Source organism: Cryptomeria japonica, chromosome 5 (genome assembly GCF_030272615.1).
Source record: "Cryptomeria japonica chromosome 5, Sugi_1.0, whole genome shotgun sequence".
Lineage (NCBI taxonomy): Eukaryota > Viridiplantae > Streptophyta > Pinopsida > Cupressales > Cupressaceae > Cryptomeria > Cryptomeria japonica.
In genome coordinates this window covers 300,120,893-300,140,640 of record NC_081409.1, presented here as the reverse complement: position 1 = coordinate 300,140,640, position 19,748 = coordinate 300,120,893, and positions in this window count along the sequence as shown.

Sequence of the window (19,748 nt, the reverse complement as noted above, 5' to 3'; positions counted from 1 at the left end):
GTGTAGAGCATCTTTTTAAGTTGTCGTTTGGGAATGAAATGAAGGGCTAGTCAGCGAAAAATCCAAAATTTGGTGGTCGACACTGTCTGTCAAATCGTGACAGCTATCTATTTAGAGTTGATTTCAAAATGAGGAAATATATTATTTTTAAAAATATATTATAGATTATACATATATTATATTATAATTTTATATTTATTTTAGAATTTTTTTTGTTTTTAATATGATAATTATTTTTAATTTCTAATTGTAGTTTAAGATGATATAATTATCAAATTTTAAGATTTGGATAAAATCAGTTGTCATATTTATAAGAGTTTCAAGGATTATGTCAATAGAAAATAAGAAAATGGAGTCAAGGTCTAGTCATGAATGCTAATTAGATAGATTCACAATTCCACTCATATTTTTGTATTTGAAAGCAACGTAGGTATATGCAATCATCAAATTCAAGTTCTAGATTAAATTGATGCTCCTATCTATAAAAGGTTCAAGAGATATATTAATAGGAAATATAAGAATAATATATATGCAGAATAAATGAAATACTACACTACAATCTCAATTCTCTAAGCCAAGTGGTATTTTTAAGATCCAAATTGAACATATTAACACATGAAAGCTACTATACATTAAATTTACAATCTGAAAGTAATGAGCAAATTACTTGAAGCTATTGCAATCTCTATTTTATAGTGCCATTTTGGTTCTTTGACTTATAAAATGACATAAAGAACAACAAAAATTGTAAATATAAGTATTGTCAATGTAATAAAATTTACTAAAATGGCTTCAAAATTATACTAGTACAACCTCAAACAAGGTAAGATTCTCCAAAACCCCAAGCTCTACTATTGCTATTGCAAAAAAAAAATATCAAAAACCCAAACAACACATGCCAAGGAAGTATACTACCCCTCATATAATTCAGTGTACTAGACTATGAAAAAAAGAAGAATCCAACAAATCACTCAAACAATATTCAAAGCAAATGAAAAATCAATATCAGACTTGAATAATCAACTGAAGATTCTATTTATTTGTGATATAGAGGAAATATGTTATTTCTATATTAAACTTAGTTGTCATGGGCACATCAAAAGAAATTGAGTTAACTATATAGAAAATTATGATAAAAAATTATGTTACTACTTTAGCTCTATACTAATTTGCCTCTTATGGTCAAAATTTATGTCACTAGTTTGGTTACTACTCGACATTTAAAAACTAATCTTTTCCAAATTCACAAAGACCTAGAAATGCGAAAATATTACATTATTGGTATTAATGGTACTTGGTTATCAGTTAGTTGTGTAATTCCTAAATGGTATCGTTTCCTCTGCTTTGAATATATCATAAAGTTTTCACTCTTACTCTTCATATGGTAATAGAGTGCAATGTACATTCCTGTGCCTGTGCGCATCTTTAGATTTTTATCAAAAAGGAATTTACATTCAAATGAAGCCATTGTTTCTTGTTCGAGAATGTAGTGTTTTTAAAGCAGGTGAATGTAGTGTTTTTAAAGGAGGCATCTGAAGATGTTGGCAAAGGTTCATCTTTGCCTGAGGTTTTAGCAGTTTCCTACCAGAACCTGCTTTCATAGAACAACTCCGTGCAGTGTTGGCACCAACTCACTTGTCCCACAGACTCAAAGCGTAGAGGAGAGATCAAAGCTCCACAATATGAAGCCGTCGAGTTCAACAGACAAATCAAAATTCATTATATTTTCACTTCATTTGTTTCCTTTTCGCAAGGAGATTTTCAGCAAATTCTGTCAGATTTTCCATTTGAAAGAATTCGTAGGGATGATTCCTTAGCTTTCTACTCAAACATCATCTCTAAAAATTATCAAACAATTTGAGATACTACGGATGGAGATCAAAGACCGTTTGAGATGCCACTAGTAATCTCATCTCTTCTCCTTAAAACACAATTTTTCTCATTGTCTTTACAGCTAAAGACAGAGTACAAGTAACAGAGCACACCGAGCGCAAGGCAAAATCAAGAGAAACCCTCCAATTAAAGTATACAAATATGAAGCATCAAACAACTGGTATGTATTGTATATGTATTCGATATGTGAATAAGGCTAGAAGTGAAAAAATGATGGCACCTGTATAGTTAACAGAAGCAGTTGGAAGCATTAATAACTGACATACTAAAGATAACTTTCTCTTAGAACCTTTGTTAAGGATGGATAGGACACGCGAACTGTTTGACAGAATGCCTCAAAGAAATCTCGTCTCATGGAATGCCATGGTTGCATATTTGCACAAAATAGATATACGAAGTGGTCACGTGCACAAACAGTAAAAGAACATAAACAAAGCAAGATCCTTATATTAGAACATCATTAGTGGATATTAAATGCATTGAACAAGTGGCTTATATTTGTATTCGTTATATTCATATATTTTACAGCTTTCTTTGTTGGGTTGCATTTGGAACCTGTGATAAATAACAATATATGAGAAAGTAATTTTGGCAAATAGTAGGGAAAAAAATTGTTGAAAGCAACAAAATAGTTGAACAGGAAGTGGGTGTTAGATATGTACCTTTTGTTGCAGAGTTGGGACATGTAAAAGGGCTCTTCAATTTCATAGACGTTAGTTGTGTTGTTGAACCTGAAAAGTACAAATATTATTTTGGGTTGATACATTGAATAGAAGATATACAATATGTGAAAACATAATGAAGATGTGATTTGCATACTTGATTGTGTTTGTTCTGTAGGTATGTTTCTTTTATTCTGCGTGATAGCTCAAGCAAGCGGGCTTCCTTGGTCTTTCATAGAATTGTTGATGTTGCACCTTTCAATCGTGAGTACCTTTGGTAGGTGAAGCTTGGTTGTATACGTAGGCATTCAATTGCTTTTACTCTTGAAAGTGTTGTGAATATTAGGCATTGTTTCTCTGTTTTGCCGATGTCTACTATGACAAAGTGTAATGTTAGCCCCTGTGATTTGTGAATAGTAATGCCCCATGCCATTGCTAGTGGAATTTGTGTGTGGTTTCCTCTAGTAATTGGTCAAATAGGCACATGTTTTGCATTTTGTGGATCCCATGAAGGCCCAGTATAGTGTTTGAAAAGAACGACCACATATTTCAGCAAATCAGGTGGTTTGGAAGCTGCATCATAGACAATTTCTTTGATTTGACCCAAAACACCATTTACAAGGCCAACTTTTATCCATAAATTTGCAATAAGCATAATTTCCTGGTCTATAGAAAGAAGAATTTCAAATGCTAGTTGTTTTTATTGGTGTGCCTACCTATCTCTTTGATGGGTAATGATTGTTGTTGCACATGCAATGGGTGAGTGCAATTGTGTTAACATTTTTATGTTGTGTGTACTTGAAGCTGCATTTGTTGCAAACAAATGCTTGTGTTGGCTGAAGTGGTTATTTTGATCAAGTGTCAAAGCATGGGTGGACCGCAATTGGAGGGATTCTCGGTCTATTTGCAATGGTGTTGTGTTGCGGATATTAAGCAACATTTCACAGAAACTTATCTGTGAAGAAATTGTGCCTTTTTGACGAAATGGAATATCCAAGGTCACAATAGTATTGACTATGTGCCATAGAGCCAGTGTCGTTGAGTGAGATGCGTATAATGGCCTATCCATAACTGGGGGAAGCTGTGCAAGATCACCAACCAAAATGACTGAGATTGCTGCAAATGATTCATGTTGTCTACTGGGAAAAGCTTCTTGCAATATTTTATCAATCTTAATGAGTAATTGAGGGCCAACAAAGCTCATTTCATCTATTAAAATGTAACGTAAATGTTTGCATTGGTCTTGAAACATTAATAGCGAGTGGATTGTTAAGGGTTTGTATTCTTGAATGGGTATGTGGAGGGCAGCATGGATTGTGGTTGCTTGGATATTATATGCGGAAACATTGGTGCTAGTACAAGCAAAGGGTATCGTGCATGTTCTAAATTTGAATTTAGCTGTCTCCATATGCAGTCAATAAGAAATGATTTTCTAGTGCCTGCTATGCCTTGAATGATTAACCGTAATGGTGAAGAATGCAAGTTTTGTTCAGCATGAGTTTTAATGATATCAAGTGCAATAATTTGGTTTCTTGCAAGCTCATAGTTAGTAGGTGCATTTAAATGCGGGTTGGCAAGGATGTGGGGTGCTTGAATTTTCTCTGTTAAAATAAATTGAGATGCTTTTGAATGCAATGGTTCATCAGGTATAGAAGCAGTCCAATCAAAGTGTAGATCAAAATCACGTTTGCCAAGCATTTGAAGAGCAACAACATCAAAGTTGTTTGATGCTCCTATTTGTCATAAGAACTCCCATTCATATAGATCTTCATGAGTAGATTGTTGAGTGTCTTCTAGTTGTAGCTCTTCTTCATTTTCTGTTGTAATGTGTTTTTCAAAACCATTTACATGCCAGCGGATGTAATCTGTACTTTGAAGATGTTTCCAATTTATTATAGTTTCTTTAGTTGAGTTCCCTATATGTAGAGGAATGATTCAAAATGGTTTGTAAAGAAGCAATTCACTCCAACGGAAACTTTCAAAACTATTGTCCTCCTCTAAAGGTAAAGATTTGTGTTGTGGGTAGACATTTACAATTGCTGGTAGCTTTCTTTTCATCCATTTACATGATTTACGCTGGTCAGAGTATGTATATAGCTGGGCTGAACGAAGTAGAGTTAGGTTTGCTAATTCTGATGGTCATTTCATGTAGTTTGAGATGTAAGATATTGAGGTTTGAGATCCTTCATCACAATTAGCTATGTGTTGGAAGATTCTTTTACCAACATTGAGCGTTACAAATTGGCCTGTGAAAGATATCAATGGGGGTTTAAGCAGCATGTGACAATTTTCTTGTGCGCTAATGTCCCTATGAGTAACAATTCCCATCAGCAGTCTTTGGTATGCCAAGAGAATTGTATTATCTGAATTTGTTGATTCAACTATGCGTTTCAAGATATCAGTATAACTTTTTGACTTCTGTTCAGTTTTGGATGTGCACTTTGAGATATATTGTAGAACTTCTTTTTTGGAGCAGACAAGTTGACAATCAACACTAGCCCTCCATATGGTGAGCATTGTTGGGTTGTGTACATTTAGATGATTGTCATTCCTTGCTGGTTTGTATGATGGGTTATTGTTGTGGTCTAATATCAATGAGGATTCATGTTGTTCAGGCCAAGGAGCTTTGTACCGACATTAAAGGGTTGAATTTTTATTTCCTCAAGCAGGTATACTTTGAACACTTTGTATGTTGTTGAACAACATTGAGAAACTCAGTATAATCAGTGCAAGGATCAGACCTGGATATGATCTTTGTATTTGCAAGACATGGATCTGAAATTGTGGGCATATATTGCCTGTTCAAGTGAGCTTCTTCAGGGCATGGATTCCATGTTGTGATGTACTGGTCAAAGAAGTGTTTCACTGATTGGATACTTGCATGATTTGACCAATCAATTTTATCAACATTTGGTGCTTCTAGTAACCAAAGAAAGCCATGTATATGTGCAGATCCTCGGTGTTGCCATTCATATCTGTACCAGTGGTCAATGATTTTCAGTTCTTTGACAATTACTTCATCACGAAAGATTTGAAATCTTAAGTGCAAGTATAAAGCTGTAATGTGTGGATTATTGACTAAATTTTCAATAAATTGTCTTCCGTTGTTGGGTTCAGGAGTTGACTTTGTTTTTGGCAATTACTTATGCAAGTTTGGCCATTTTGTATCAGCTGAGCTTAAGGTAAAGAACAGTGTAGGTGCACCTAACTATTCTATCATGGATGTAAGGTCATGCCCGGATTTGCCCCAAAATGCTCGTGTACCACACAACGAGGTTGCATATCGCATGATATGATTTGGCAATTCACTTGAGGGTATATTTTATAAGTATATTTTTAGGCCATGAAGGTTGTGTGGAAGACTATCTTCTAGATTAGTCTTAATGAACACTATTGTGATCGATGTCTCATCATAAGATTGTAGATATAATATCTAAAGAGAACATGTTTCCCAAATCTTTGATCATAATATTTGATCAGGTGCAAAGCATATTCATGTAAATGTACATGCCTTGTTCTTTGCTGTAGTGGTAAAGCCATTCTAGAAGGGAAAAGTGTTGGGAATGCCATGGAAAGGAGGCCCTCAGTATTGTACTCATTGATAGGCGATGTACTGATTTGTGGCCAAGGAATAACATTGTTGTTGCTCTTATCTAGATGGAGGATGTTTTTATGGCATCAAGTTTTGGTATTGATGATGGTAGTTGTGGGATAAATGAGGAAGTATTCTCCCCTATTTGTTCTTCAATGTTAATATTCGGCAGAGTGGAAGTATCTTGAACAACATCTTCTTGCAGTGGATGCACTGAATGCAGTAGCTTTGTAATGTCAGTGGACTGGTCTGGCAATAGATGCATTGCATCTAGATCAATGACTACATCCTTGTAGTATTGATCATGTTTCATTTTGTAAGTCAATGCATTCATGACGTGAAATCTATTCACGTAATAGTCATGAGTTAATCCTTGCAAATTGGTTCTATAGACAATAAGAATTTCTAATTGCTTAATATGATGAGGTAATGTTATTGCAATTTTAGAAATATCTTGTGGGAAGTTTATTGTATGGCCAGAATATTTGTATTGGCCTCCCCTTGCATGTGTTACTTGTAAAACAGGGGCAATTCTTGATATGAGCACTTCTTCTACTTGAGAGAGAGACTTTAAAACAAAAGGTTGCTCACCGGGATCCATATTGTTTGATAATGAGAAACGGTGGAGGCCTTTTTCACCATAACATCTCATGCACATAAGTATGTGATTGACTTTTTTAATAGTCATGCCCACATACATTTCTTTACAAACAGATCATGGCTCTGTGACCTCCAACATATCAATCCTTTTGCGGAAATTAGACAATGTATTTTGAAATGAAGGAGTCTTCAAAGCAAGTTCAGGAGCAGTAGAATATGTTTCAGTGACATTAATTTGCTCAAGATCATTGTTTTATGTTTATAATAACTTTCCTTAGTTATTGGCAGGTCTGTGTAGTCCATGACGTCTCAATTGTCATTTCCTGGAGATATTGGCTCTGTTCTTTGCATAGTAAGTTCTATTGGTCTGGCTTCTCTTCAATTTAATAGCATCAATTTGTTGAGGGCAAGGTTGGATAGATATCTAATGTTTCAAAGAGAGTAGAGGTATGTCAGAATTTTCATAATTGAAGATAGTTAACTTTGAAGTATGTATTAAGAATGTATGAGAATTAAAAATTGCTTCATCTATGGTTATGTGATTTTAGAGGATTTGTTCTATATGTAAAGTGGTTTCGTGATGTTTATTTGTATGTGTAGTGATCTGTTTTGTTATTTTGTTGCTCTCGTTGACTCAACTTATGTGTACACATATTTATATGCATGTAAATGGCTTTACTTGAAATGGATGGGTTTTGCAAAGTCATAAATTGACTTTGTAGTGTTCTCTTGCGTACACTTGTTGTTGTTAGTAACTTGGTTTTTCGAAAGCATCATTGTAATATAAATATGCATAGATATACTAATTTCTGATACATACGAATGTATGTATACATATACACATGTATATATACATATGAATTAAATATTCGAAGTGTTGTATACAAACATATGCACATATATAACTACACATGTATATATCAAAAAAACTAAGACTATATATATATATATGTGTGTGTGTGTGTGTGTGTGTGTGTGTATGTATAATTCTTTGTTGTTGTTACTTGCTTGTTGTTTTTAAAAGCATGATTGTAATATAGGTATGCATAGATATAGTAATTTCTGATACATACAGATGTATGTATACATATACACATGTATATATACGTGTCATTTAAAAATTCAAAGTTCTCTATATGAACATATGCACATATATAACTACACATGTATATATCAAAAATACTCTAACTATGAATACTTATATATAGATATGTACATATATAAGTATACTTCTATATCTATAGAATTCTATAACTATGAATAATTTTGGTGTTGTATAGTTATACAAATAGATATTATATTAAAAAAAAAGATATATGTGCATATATGTATAAATTTTCTGCAAATAAGATAGAGTTCAGTACATTTAAAAGTAATGAGTATGAGTGAAAATAACTAATGTCAAGAGGAAAAACTTTCAAAGAGATAAGAGATAGATGTAAGAAATGTACATATAGATATTTATAGAAGTAGCAATGTGTTTGTAAAAGGTAATTGTTTGTATATGTAAAACTATTAAACATGTAAATTATTTAATGTAATAATTGTATTGTAAACTGTAAGTTTAATAATCGGGAAAGATGTGTTATAACTCTAAGCTTGTGTACTTAGGCGGCCAATTTCTGCAAGTAGTGCATGACACTCAACTTTGAAGTCAATAGGAGAGATTTTATTGACTGTGACTTTCATCTTTGATTCTGAATTATATGTGTCAGTGGAAACCAACAGTGTGAATGAATAATGATGTGACCGTAGTTTCTTAATCACTGAGCAAGGTGTTTCTGTTGTTGTTGCATCATTTTGTAGTGCACAAAGCTCTTTTGTAGATTTGTGTAGCAAGTGAATGCCACCCTCATCAAATGTTGTGGCCCATAGAGTACCTATAGCATCTTGTAACTTTACTGGCAAGAGGTAACTATAATTACAGTCTTACATAATCATTTCACATCTAGGGAAGAGCCAAGAATCATCAACTTGCTATGTACATTTTTTTTGCAAGGCCTTCCATTGACTATTAGTGGACAAGTTGCGTAATAGAAATTTTGGTTAGTTACGTTCACAAAACACAGAACAACTAGCAAAGTAGTCTGAATTGTTTTTGGTTTGATACTCATCTTCTCATGGATTGAAGAAATAGTCATTCTAGTATATTTCCCATCTATGTGGATAGTTTCTGCAACAAAGGGTACAACAAGCAAAGGCTCCTTTCCTCTTAATGTTAGAGGTTCTGCTTCTGGAAAAGTTGGGTTGATATGTAATGTGGTCGCAGTTGTTATGTTTATAAGCTTCCCATTGAAATAGCCAACACGAGCATTACGCAAAGAAAGGATAACCACACTATCATTGGTTAACATATTTTTCAATTCTAGGCCTTTTTGGTCTGCCATTGGACCCCATAGGTTGATGTCAATTGTTGAACCAAATAGATCATTAATTTTAACAACACGTTTCTATGTTTGACTGCCATCTTTCCTACGTATTGGAATGATATCTCCAACGTATAAAACAAGGCCAATTATGTCAACCAACGTGTTATTTGTTAGATGGAACAATTCACTAATGGGCGTGAAAAGAGGATGTTGCTGATCTGCTTGTTCTTCGTTGCTACAGCATTTCAATATGGATGCATCAGACAAGATGATTTCTAAATGACTGTTTGGTTTGTTGTACCTCACATTTTCCTCCTTAATGGATCCCTTTGAAATAATATAATGTGAACCTACGTCCACACGGTTAGAGTGTAACTGAGCTATTTCATCAAAACATGTGACTCTAATTTCAGAGCCCTCACAGTCAACAATGTCAAAGCTAAACACATGGCCATTTTTGGTGGTTGTGTTATATGCCTTAATAGGGCATTTATGAGTAACTCTCCCTTTGATTGTCCATTTATTCTGGTATGGATTCAAAGTTTTGACAGGGCTTATATTTTCAGAAGTTGTTGTTTGTGGGGATGGCAATTCAGTGGCAAACTGAAGAGATCGTTTATATGTCGATGGTCTATCCTTAGACATTATTTCTGGTTGTTGTTCTTTGAATAGGTATACTGGTTTACCAAAGAATGAGCAATCACTTTGTTTCACTTCCAGACTAAGTATTACAATAGTCCTGTGCAAACAAAAGACTTATTTTTAAATTACTGTTAATTATACTTAAACAAAATTAAAAAGAGATGAAACATATTGTATTTAATAACCATAGTTTGTTTCCTACTATGTGTTCCATATGTATCGACATGTATAACTCAATAACTGGATTATTGTGCCTATTTTTAGAATATTTGAATCTATCAGAGTAGCATATTTAGAAGGCAAGATTGCCAACTGCATGTATGTGCCATCAGATAACACTAATTTATGTCTGTCAGTATCATCTGTGTTGTTCTGCATTTTCTGAAATGACAAAACTTGTAGCAATGCTGAAGGAAGGTCATCCCCAGCATTGATAGATTGAATTGCAAAAAGGGTAGGGGCATATTCTTGGGTTTTTGCATACAAAAAATAATATGAATATAGAGGATTTAATTTAAACGTTAAGCAGGTCATATATTTGCTTTCTTGTTAATGTAAATCTTGTGTTAGTAAAGTATGTAATCAAGCTCTGTTATCTATAGAATATTCATCTACATTTGCACTATGATATGAAAAAAGGATGCATGTGGTAATGAAAAGGATGGTATGGAAAAGAGAGATGTATTGTCAAAAAAAAGAGCATAAAAGCTTTCTATTTTGAAAAGCTTTGATAATTTAGCTTACCAAATTATCAATTGTGGAGTACTCTATCGGTTCAGAGGTGGCTGCTGAAGATGCCATTGTGCATATATACCTTTTGACAATTAAATGTAAATTATAAGCATGATGAATTGTAGTTCTTATATCAGAATACAATCACAACACAATTTGAGTTGATCAAAGGTATATATGCACAAGCACAACAAAATTAATTGAGCATAGAGTAACGATGTTAAAGTTTAAATTTTGTTTCAAATGGTACTGAATTGATCATAATGTGATTGAAACATGTATTCAAAATGATAAATTGGTCATATGCTAATAAGCTTAAAAAACATAAAGTATCACTTTATGATTTACATATTTGAGAGCATGTTAACAAAATATGAGTTCATCTCATCAAAGATCATTCAAAATATGAGATGCATCTATTTGTTTCAAATGATAATCAAAATATGAATGTAACTTTTCAAAGATTCAATAATTACAAAAACACAGGATCAACCCAAGCAACCCATCCAAGCTCGTTATCAGTCCATTTAAATACTCTATCTCCCAATGTGAAAATAATCATTGGATCAGTTAATTGTTCAGTACTTGGTACTGGTAAAGGCGCTAATTCAATACTATTTATAGTTGTTAAAACACTACAAGATGTAGAGAGGTTCAGTGTTGTTTGGTTTGGTGATTTATGTTCGTAGTGCTAAATTATCTTTCTGAGGTTGGTCGTTAACTTGTTGATTTCTTGCAACATGCTTTCAATGACATTGTTGATGTCCTTTATTTCTTTCAATCTTCTATCCATTGTTAAAATTTGATTGTGTTAGTGTGGTTGTTTTCTGTTGGAATGACAGAATGGAAATGCATTACTAAAAAAAGTGAACATAGAAGAATAATACAACATATCTTTAAGTAGATCATTTTTTTTTGTAAATCGTAACTAATTTAGTATTGACTGATTATAAAAACTTGTAATAATTAGATGAATACTTTAAGCTTTCTAAATTGACCAATGAGCCAACTTTGAGTTGTGATTACTTTTTTTTTTGATATATAAATTTAAGAACGAATTTACATGTAGGCAATGCTTTCACTCTGCAAGACAAGTGCTTAGTTTGATTTATTTTAGAGTATGTGTATATATATATATCCATGTGTATATATATAGGTATACATGCCTATATAGATGTACATACACATATACATATACATCTGATATATATACATCTATATCTATATATATACATGGATATATATTTAAGTATGGGCGTGAATGCTTTCACTCTGGAAGGTAACTATTCAAGTTTACAGTTTGAAGCATTTGTGAAATGAATACAACAACAAAATCAAATAGACTTGTGCATTTGGCTGGGGAGGAAAACATTAAAGACAACAACACTTCAAAAATGAGAATTTATAATTAGTAAAGGAAAGAACGTATCTATCTTATATAATAAGCTGCTCAGAAAATTAGAATTATACACATCGATTGCAATATAATAATGTTGTAAATGTGGAACATTTGCTAGTGGTTATTTATCTCGGAGATTAAAGGCCTTCATGTGCACAAAGTCAGTTATCTGATTTGTGAGAGTCTGAGCAAACATTTTGTGAAGCAACATTGTGTTTAATGTTTTCCTGTGCGAGATGCAGAATGTTGCTATCAATCCTTGTCATTGTCAAGATTGTGAAAATATACTGAGAAGTGTCCTTTTCATGTATAGATCCTCAAGATATATATGTGAATGTTGAGCAAGACTCACCATGATAATTTAATAGGGAGAAATCACAGGGATAATCATGGTAGGATAAAAAAAAATGCAAGGAGTCATGGCCTAATAATGGGATTTTCATATAATGTATCCTTAGACTTGATAAACGTGTAGGTACTTATATGTGATGAGGTTTACATGATAATAGAAAGTGAACAATGATAGTCTCGAAGGAAGACACTTTTTGAAAAAATGTAGATGTTAGATAATATGGAGCAAAAATAAAGAAGATAGTGAATTATTGGAGAAATCACAAGGATTTTCATAATAAGATTATATAAGTTACCTTAAGGGGTTTCGTACACAAAATGAAAAAGAACTTTACAAAACAGGGGAACATTTAGAATCTTATAACAAGCAATTAATGACATCCTTTAAATATCAGGCAATAAACTATACTATTCATCAATAGTATCAACTAATGTTAAACATGTTAAAGTGAAATTTATCGAGTTGTGTTTTTTTGAGTTTATAGATTAATATTGAATTGGGTTTTAAGCAATTCTTTATGAAACACTTTTAGTTTGTGTGCATTCTGTTGTAGGTTAAAAGGGCTTTAGTTGGGTGTTGCAGTTTGGAGATATCCATTGATTTAAGCTTTAACCAATATCAATAGTTCAAGGTTCTATTTTGACTACGATATTTGTTAATTTTCTTTAATGTTTTCGTCCCTCATGGTGTGCACGAATGTCGACGTTCTTTATGGCCGCTTCAAACCGTAAAATGTAATTTGTTTTGTTGCTCTTGAAAATATTTTGCTCTGCAAATTTTCACATAACGTTGGATGTAGTTGTCGAGTTAGGTTTTATTCTTCCTATGAGTGTTTTGTTGGGATTGTTTGTGAGCTTCTAGCTGTGAATGGTTTTACTCTGCAAGGTAAGTGTTTATTTTAAAGTTTTTTTAATTTGCAATGCATTGTTTTATAGTGTGTATTTTTTTCTGCGTGTTGTACTTGCAGGGTTGTTATTTTATTTATGTTGTTTAATTTTTTGTGAATGTGACTACTTTTAGTTAGCAAGACAAATGTTTATTTTAAAGTTTGTTTCATTTGTAATGCAATTTTTTAAAGTGTGCTTATGTTTTTCTGCGCTGTGCTTGCAGGGTGCTTACTTTGTTATGGGCAGTTGAAACTATAAAATGTCATTTGTTATGTTGTTGTTGTAAGTATTTTTCTTTGTAAATTTTCTTGTAACATTGGATTTAGTTGTTGAGTTAGGTTTTCTTCTGCCTATGAGTGTTTTCTTGATGGGGTTCCTGAGCTTGTCACTGCAAGGTAACTGTTTTGTTGTTGTCGTAAGTATTTTGCTCTGCAAGGTAACTATTTACTAACATTTGCATTGCATTGCTGTTAATTTACAACGGTATTTATGTGATTACTATTGTGTGCACATGAAGGCTTTTATTCTGTAAGATATATATATATATATATATATCATGTGTATATATATGCACATGTATATATATGTACATGTATATATATGTACATGTGTATATACATACATACATACATATACATACATATATATACATATATATACATACATATATATTTATATAGATGTGTTGGCACTCTAAAAATTTCTTTATCCTTGCAGGCTTGTTACTTTGTTTATGTTATTTAACTATTTGTGGACGTGACTACTTTCAGACCACAACGCAAACTTGTAGTAGTAAATCCTACACACTTTAAATTGGAGTTATTAAAACAGAGATTTGATGAAACCCTATATATATATATATATATACGCACATGTGTATATATACATATATGCATATATATATGCGTACATATGTGTATTTATATACATGTATACATGCCTATACATATATACATACATGTATATATATATGTACATATACATATATCAGCACTACAAAGCATTCTAAGAAAAAAAATTATATATATACTATACTTTATTTATGTTATTTAACTATTTGTGGACGTGACTACTTTCAGACTATAATGCAGACTTGTATCAATAAATCCTACACACTTTAGAATGGAGTTATTAGAACAGAGATTTGATAAAACCATATATATATATATATATATATATACATACGCACATGTGTATATATACATACATGCATATATATATATATGCGTACATGTGTGTATTTATATACATGTATACATGCCTATACATATATATGTGTGTGTGTGTGTGTGTGTGTGTGTGTGTGTGTGTGTGTGTGTGTACATATACATATATCAACACTACAAAGCATTCTAAGGAAAACAATTATATATATATGTACATCATGTGTATATATATATATGTGTGTGTGTGTGTGTATATATATATATATATATATATTGGCACTCTAAAAATTTGTTTATCCTTACAGGGGGCTTACATTGTTTATGTTGTTTAACTATTTGTGGACATGACTACTTTCAGACTGCAACCCACACTTCTATATATAAATATTACAGACTTTAGAATGGACTTATTAAAACACTTATATACATATAGGTGTATGCATAAAGAACATCGACATTCATGCACACTCTCGGGGATGAAAACATTAAAGACAACATCAGTTCGAAAACAAAGTGCACGCATGGACGAGACTGGAAGCAGACAGCTGAGGAAAACATAGGGACATGTCACCATGTGGGCTAAAATGCTAGGCAGTGGACACATCACCACGGGGGAGAAAACGTCGGCTGCAAGACATTCCGACGATCGGTGGAATGTCTTGCGCTTTGCAGGCGGGTTTCTCCCACTAAAAACCTGTCGGCTTGATAAATGCTACAGACTTCAAAATGGAGTTATTAAAACACACGTTTGATAAAAGCATATATATGTGTACATGTGTGTATATATATAGATGTATACATGCCTATACAATATATATATATATATATATATATATATATATATATATATATATATATATATGTACATATACATATATCAACACTATATATATATTTAGGCCGAGGGGAAATTATACCCAAAGTTCTCTACGATAAATGATAGACAGTGAGAAATTAAAAGCCAAACAAAGATCATTTACCTTGCAGAGTGAAAGTATTGACGTTCTAAATGTTTAAAAACTAAAAAAATATATAAAAATAAACATTTACCTTATAGACTAAAAGCATTGACAAACAAACTTTCAAAAGCAAGTCATTGCAGAGATTGTTACAACGTAATCACATAAAGAACATTCTAATATTTCCATTGAACCACAATTGTGATTAACAATTCAAAACATCTAAAACAAAACAACATTGTGCAAAGGAAAACTAAATGTTACTTATTAAATATGGTTCCAAACAAGCGAGAATTAGACCTTTCCAATAATACTTTCACAATAAAATTAAGTTTCCAAAGTCATACTCTATCAACAGACAATCTATAATCATAAAAGTAAATATTTTCAATTGTACCTAGATATGATTGGTTATAGAATTTGTTTGATTGTTTGGAGAGAGATGAGAATAGAATGTGGAACCAAAGAAAGAAGACGTGAAAATAAAAATGGGACACAACACAATTGTTTAGATAAATAAAAACTGTAGGCAATAAGAGGAGTAGAAGAACATGAAATATCACCATGTTGAGTGCTCAAGAGATAGGTTTCTAAGGTAAACAGTATTTACAGTTATGGGTAACCAGTGATGGGATCATTTGACATGGCAAGCTATCAATATCAAAGGAAGAATGTGTTGGGAAATGTGGAATGTATTTGAATAAACTTATCTGCTCCATTTTGTTCATATCAGTTCCATTTTGTTCATTCTTGTTGCTCTGCCATGAATATCAGAGTTCGGGGATGCAATGGCTCATTGGCTTTAGGTCTTTTTGCACTATAAATGTACATTGGTTTGGCTTCTTATATGCGATCTGCAAAACTCCTAGGTATTGACCTTTCTGAACATGAATCCAGAAGCTGGAATTGATTGGCTTAATGAAAATAAGGTAAGTTAGATTTTTCCTTCTCATTTTCATGCCCATTTAATCAAGTTCATTTTTCTTCTTTTGGCAAGAATCTTTTATATATAGTGAAGCTTCTATATTAATCACCATTACCATTGTAGTACACTAGAAAAATGTGAAAACACGGTAGGGTTCGACTAAGGGAACTAAAATTCATTATGATTCGCTAAATCACACTAATGTTATTATTATTATTATTTTGAAATTAATTAGATTTGAAATTCAAGACAAACAGTAGCTATTCAATGAGTTGTGTATGCCCTTGGGCATTGGTTTGCATGGGATAAGAAATTTGTTTATTACCAAATTTTATTTTCCTTCTTTTAAGCTGTTTACAATTTGCTTAAAACAACTGTGTGTAGCATGGAAATAGAAGTAACAGGGCAGATTTGTGTTGGTTGTTAAGGTAGAGAAAAATGTTTCTCTTCCAATGGGATAAAATTTAGCTGGCCAAATTTCTATCTCACAAAGACTCCATGAAGTTTTGATTTCACCTAGAAATTGCCTCACAAGTACATTCTGTACTATGAATCTCCAACTAAGATCCCTTTACCTTGAAGGCACAGAAAATATTAGGGAATCCTTTATGTTTCATTAGATGCTAAGCCCTACATACATTAGGGCCTACATTGCTATGAACTTGCCTATTGCTCTTTGAGGAGTAAGGCTCTTAGTATCTTCCTTCTCTTTAAGATATTTCTCATATTAAGATTATGGAAGATTTATTCTATGCAGTTTACCGTATACAACACTTCTCCATCCCACAACAGAGAAGTGTTAGAAAGGAAAATTAGATCTCCTCAAGGATATTATACATATGTATCATATTAAGATTATGGAAGATTTTTTCTGTGCACTTTACCATATACAACACTTATCCATCCCACAATATGGAAGTGTTAGAAAGGAAAATTATATCTCCTCAACAATATTATACATACGTACATCTATATATATACATGAATATATATATGCGTACATGTGTCTATTTATATAAATGTATACATGCCTATACATACATATATATACATATATGTACATATAGTACTTGTCAAAGTGAACAGGTGTCATGTGTATATATATATATATATATATATATATATATCTGTGTGTGTGTGTGTGTGTGTGTGTGTGTGTGTGTGTGTGTTTCTATACATGAATACATGCCCATGCATACATGTACGTAGTCAAGTCCACAAACAGTTAAATAACATAAACAAAGTAACAACCCTGCAAGTACACCACGTGAAAAAAATAAGCCCACTATAAAATAATGCACTACAAATTTTAAAAACTTCAAAATCAATAGTTAACCTTCTGGTGAAAATTTTCGCAGCAAAATATTCTTGAGAACAGCAAAATAAATTACATTTTAGGGTTCAAAGCGGCCATAAAGAACATCGGCATTAGTGCAGACAGTTGGAAACAAAAACATTAAACTAAATTAAGAAATATCATGTTTGAAATAGAGCCTTAAACTATTGATGGTGATTAAAGCTTGAATCAATAAAAATATCTACAAAATACAAAACCAAACTAAAATTCTTTTAACCTACACCAAAATTTAATTGGCAACAAAATGCTCAAGATCTAAATACCTGTCAAAGTGAACAGATTAATGCGGACTGAAAGTAATCACGTCCACAAACAGTTAAACAACATAACCAAAGTAACAACCCTGCAAACACACCACAACCCAAAATAAGGATGCTATCAAATAATGCATTACGAATTTTGAAAATTAAAAAAAAAGCTAAACAGGTACCTGGCAAAGCAAAACCATTCATGGCGAGAACCTCAGAAACAAGCCCAACAAAATAGTCCACATTCAAGCACATCACCAGGAATGAAAACATTAAAACAAAGTAAGAAATATCGTATTCGACTATTGATGGTGATTAAAACTTAAATCAATAAATATTTGCAAACTGCAAAACCTAACTAAAACCCTTTTAACCTACAACAAAAGGCACATAAACCGAAAGTGTTTCGTAAACCATTGGTCAAACCCAACTCAATATTAACCTACTAAAAAAGTGTTTTACCCTACAACACAATGGCACATACCTTGAAAGTAGTCACATGCACAAACAGTTAAATAAGATAAACAAAGTAGCAACCCTCCAAGCACAACATGACAAAAAATAAGCACACCATAAAACAATGAATTGCAAATTGTAAAAACTTTAAAATAAAATAAGCACTTACCTTGCAAGGTAAAACCATGCACGACGTGAAGTTCAGAAACAAGCCCAACAAAACACACAGAGCCAGAAGAAAAGGAAACTCGACCACTATATCCAACGTTATGCAAAAAAGCCTTGTAGACTAAAAGTAGTTATGCCCACAAACAGTTAAATAACATAAACAAAGTAACAACCCTACTAGAACACGCAATTTTTTTTTAAAAATAAAAGCAAATGTTACCTTGGAAATTCAAACCATTCACGGCGTGAAGCTCACAAGGAAGCCCAATAAAATAGTCACAACCAGAAGAAAACCTAACTCGACAACTAAATGCACTACAAATTTGAAAAACTTCAAAATCAATAGTGAACGTTCCGTGAAAATTTTTACAACAAAATATTCTCGACAATAGCAAAACAAATTACATTTTAGGGTTCCAAGCGGCCACAAAGAACATTGTCATTAGTGCAGATGGTTGGAAACAAAAACATTAAACTAAATTAATAAATATCATGTTCGAAATAAAGCCTTAACTTGTTAAAAAAGTGTTTTCCCTACAACACAATGCCACATACCTTCAAAGTAGTCACATCTAGAAATAGTTAAATAACATAAACAAAGTACCAATCCTGCAAGTACAACACGACAAAAAATAAGCACACCATAAAACAATGAATTGCAAATTGTAAAAACTTTAAAATTAAATAAGCACTTACCTTGCAAAGTAAAACCACGCACGACGTGAAGCTCAGAAACAAGCCCAACAAAACACACAGAGCCAGAAGAAAACCTTACTTGACGACTATATCCAACGTTATAGGAAAATGGCTTGCAGACTGAAAGTAGTGACTCCCACAAATAGTTAAATAACATAAACAAAGTAACAACCCTGCAAGCACGCGAAGGGGGAAAGTAAGCAGAGTATAAAAAATGCATTACAAAACAAACAAAAAATTAAATAAAAGCAAATGTTACCTTGCAAGTTCAAACCATTCACGGAGTGAAGCTCACAAAGAAACCCAATAAAACAGTCACAACCAGAACAAAACCTAACTCGATGACTATATCCAATGTTATGCAAAAATTTGCAGAGCCAAATATTGCCAACAACAACAAAACAAAATTAGATTTTAGGGTTGCAAGCGGCCATAAAGAACATCGACATTCATGCACACCCTCGAGGACGAAATCATTAAAGATAGCATCGCTTCGAAAACAGAGCGCACACACGGACATGACCGGAAGCGGACAGCTGACGGAAATGCAGGCACACATCACCATGCTGGTCGGGTAGTGAACACGTCAGCACGGGAGGGAGAACGTCGACGACACTTTTCCGATGGCTTTCTCCCACTAAAAGC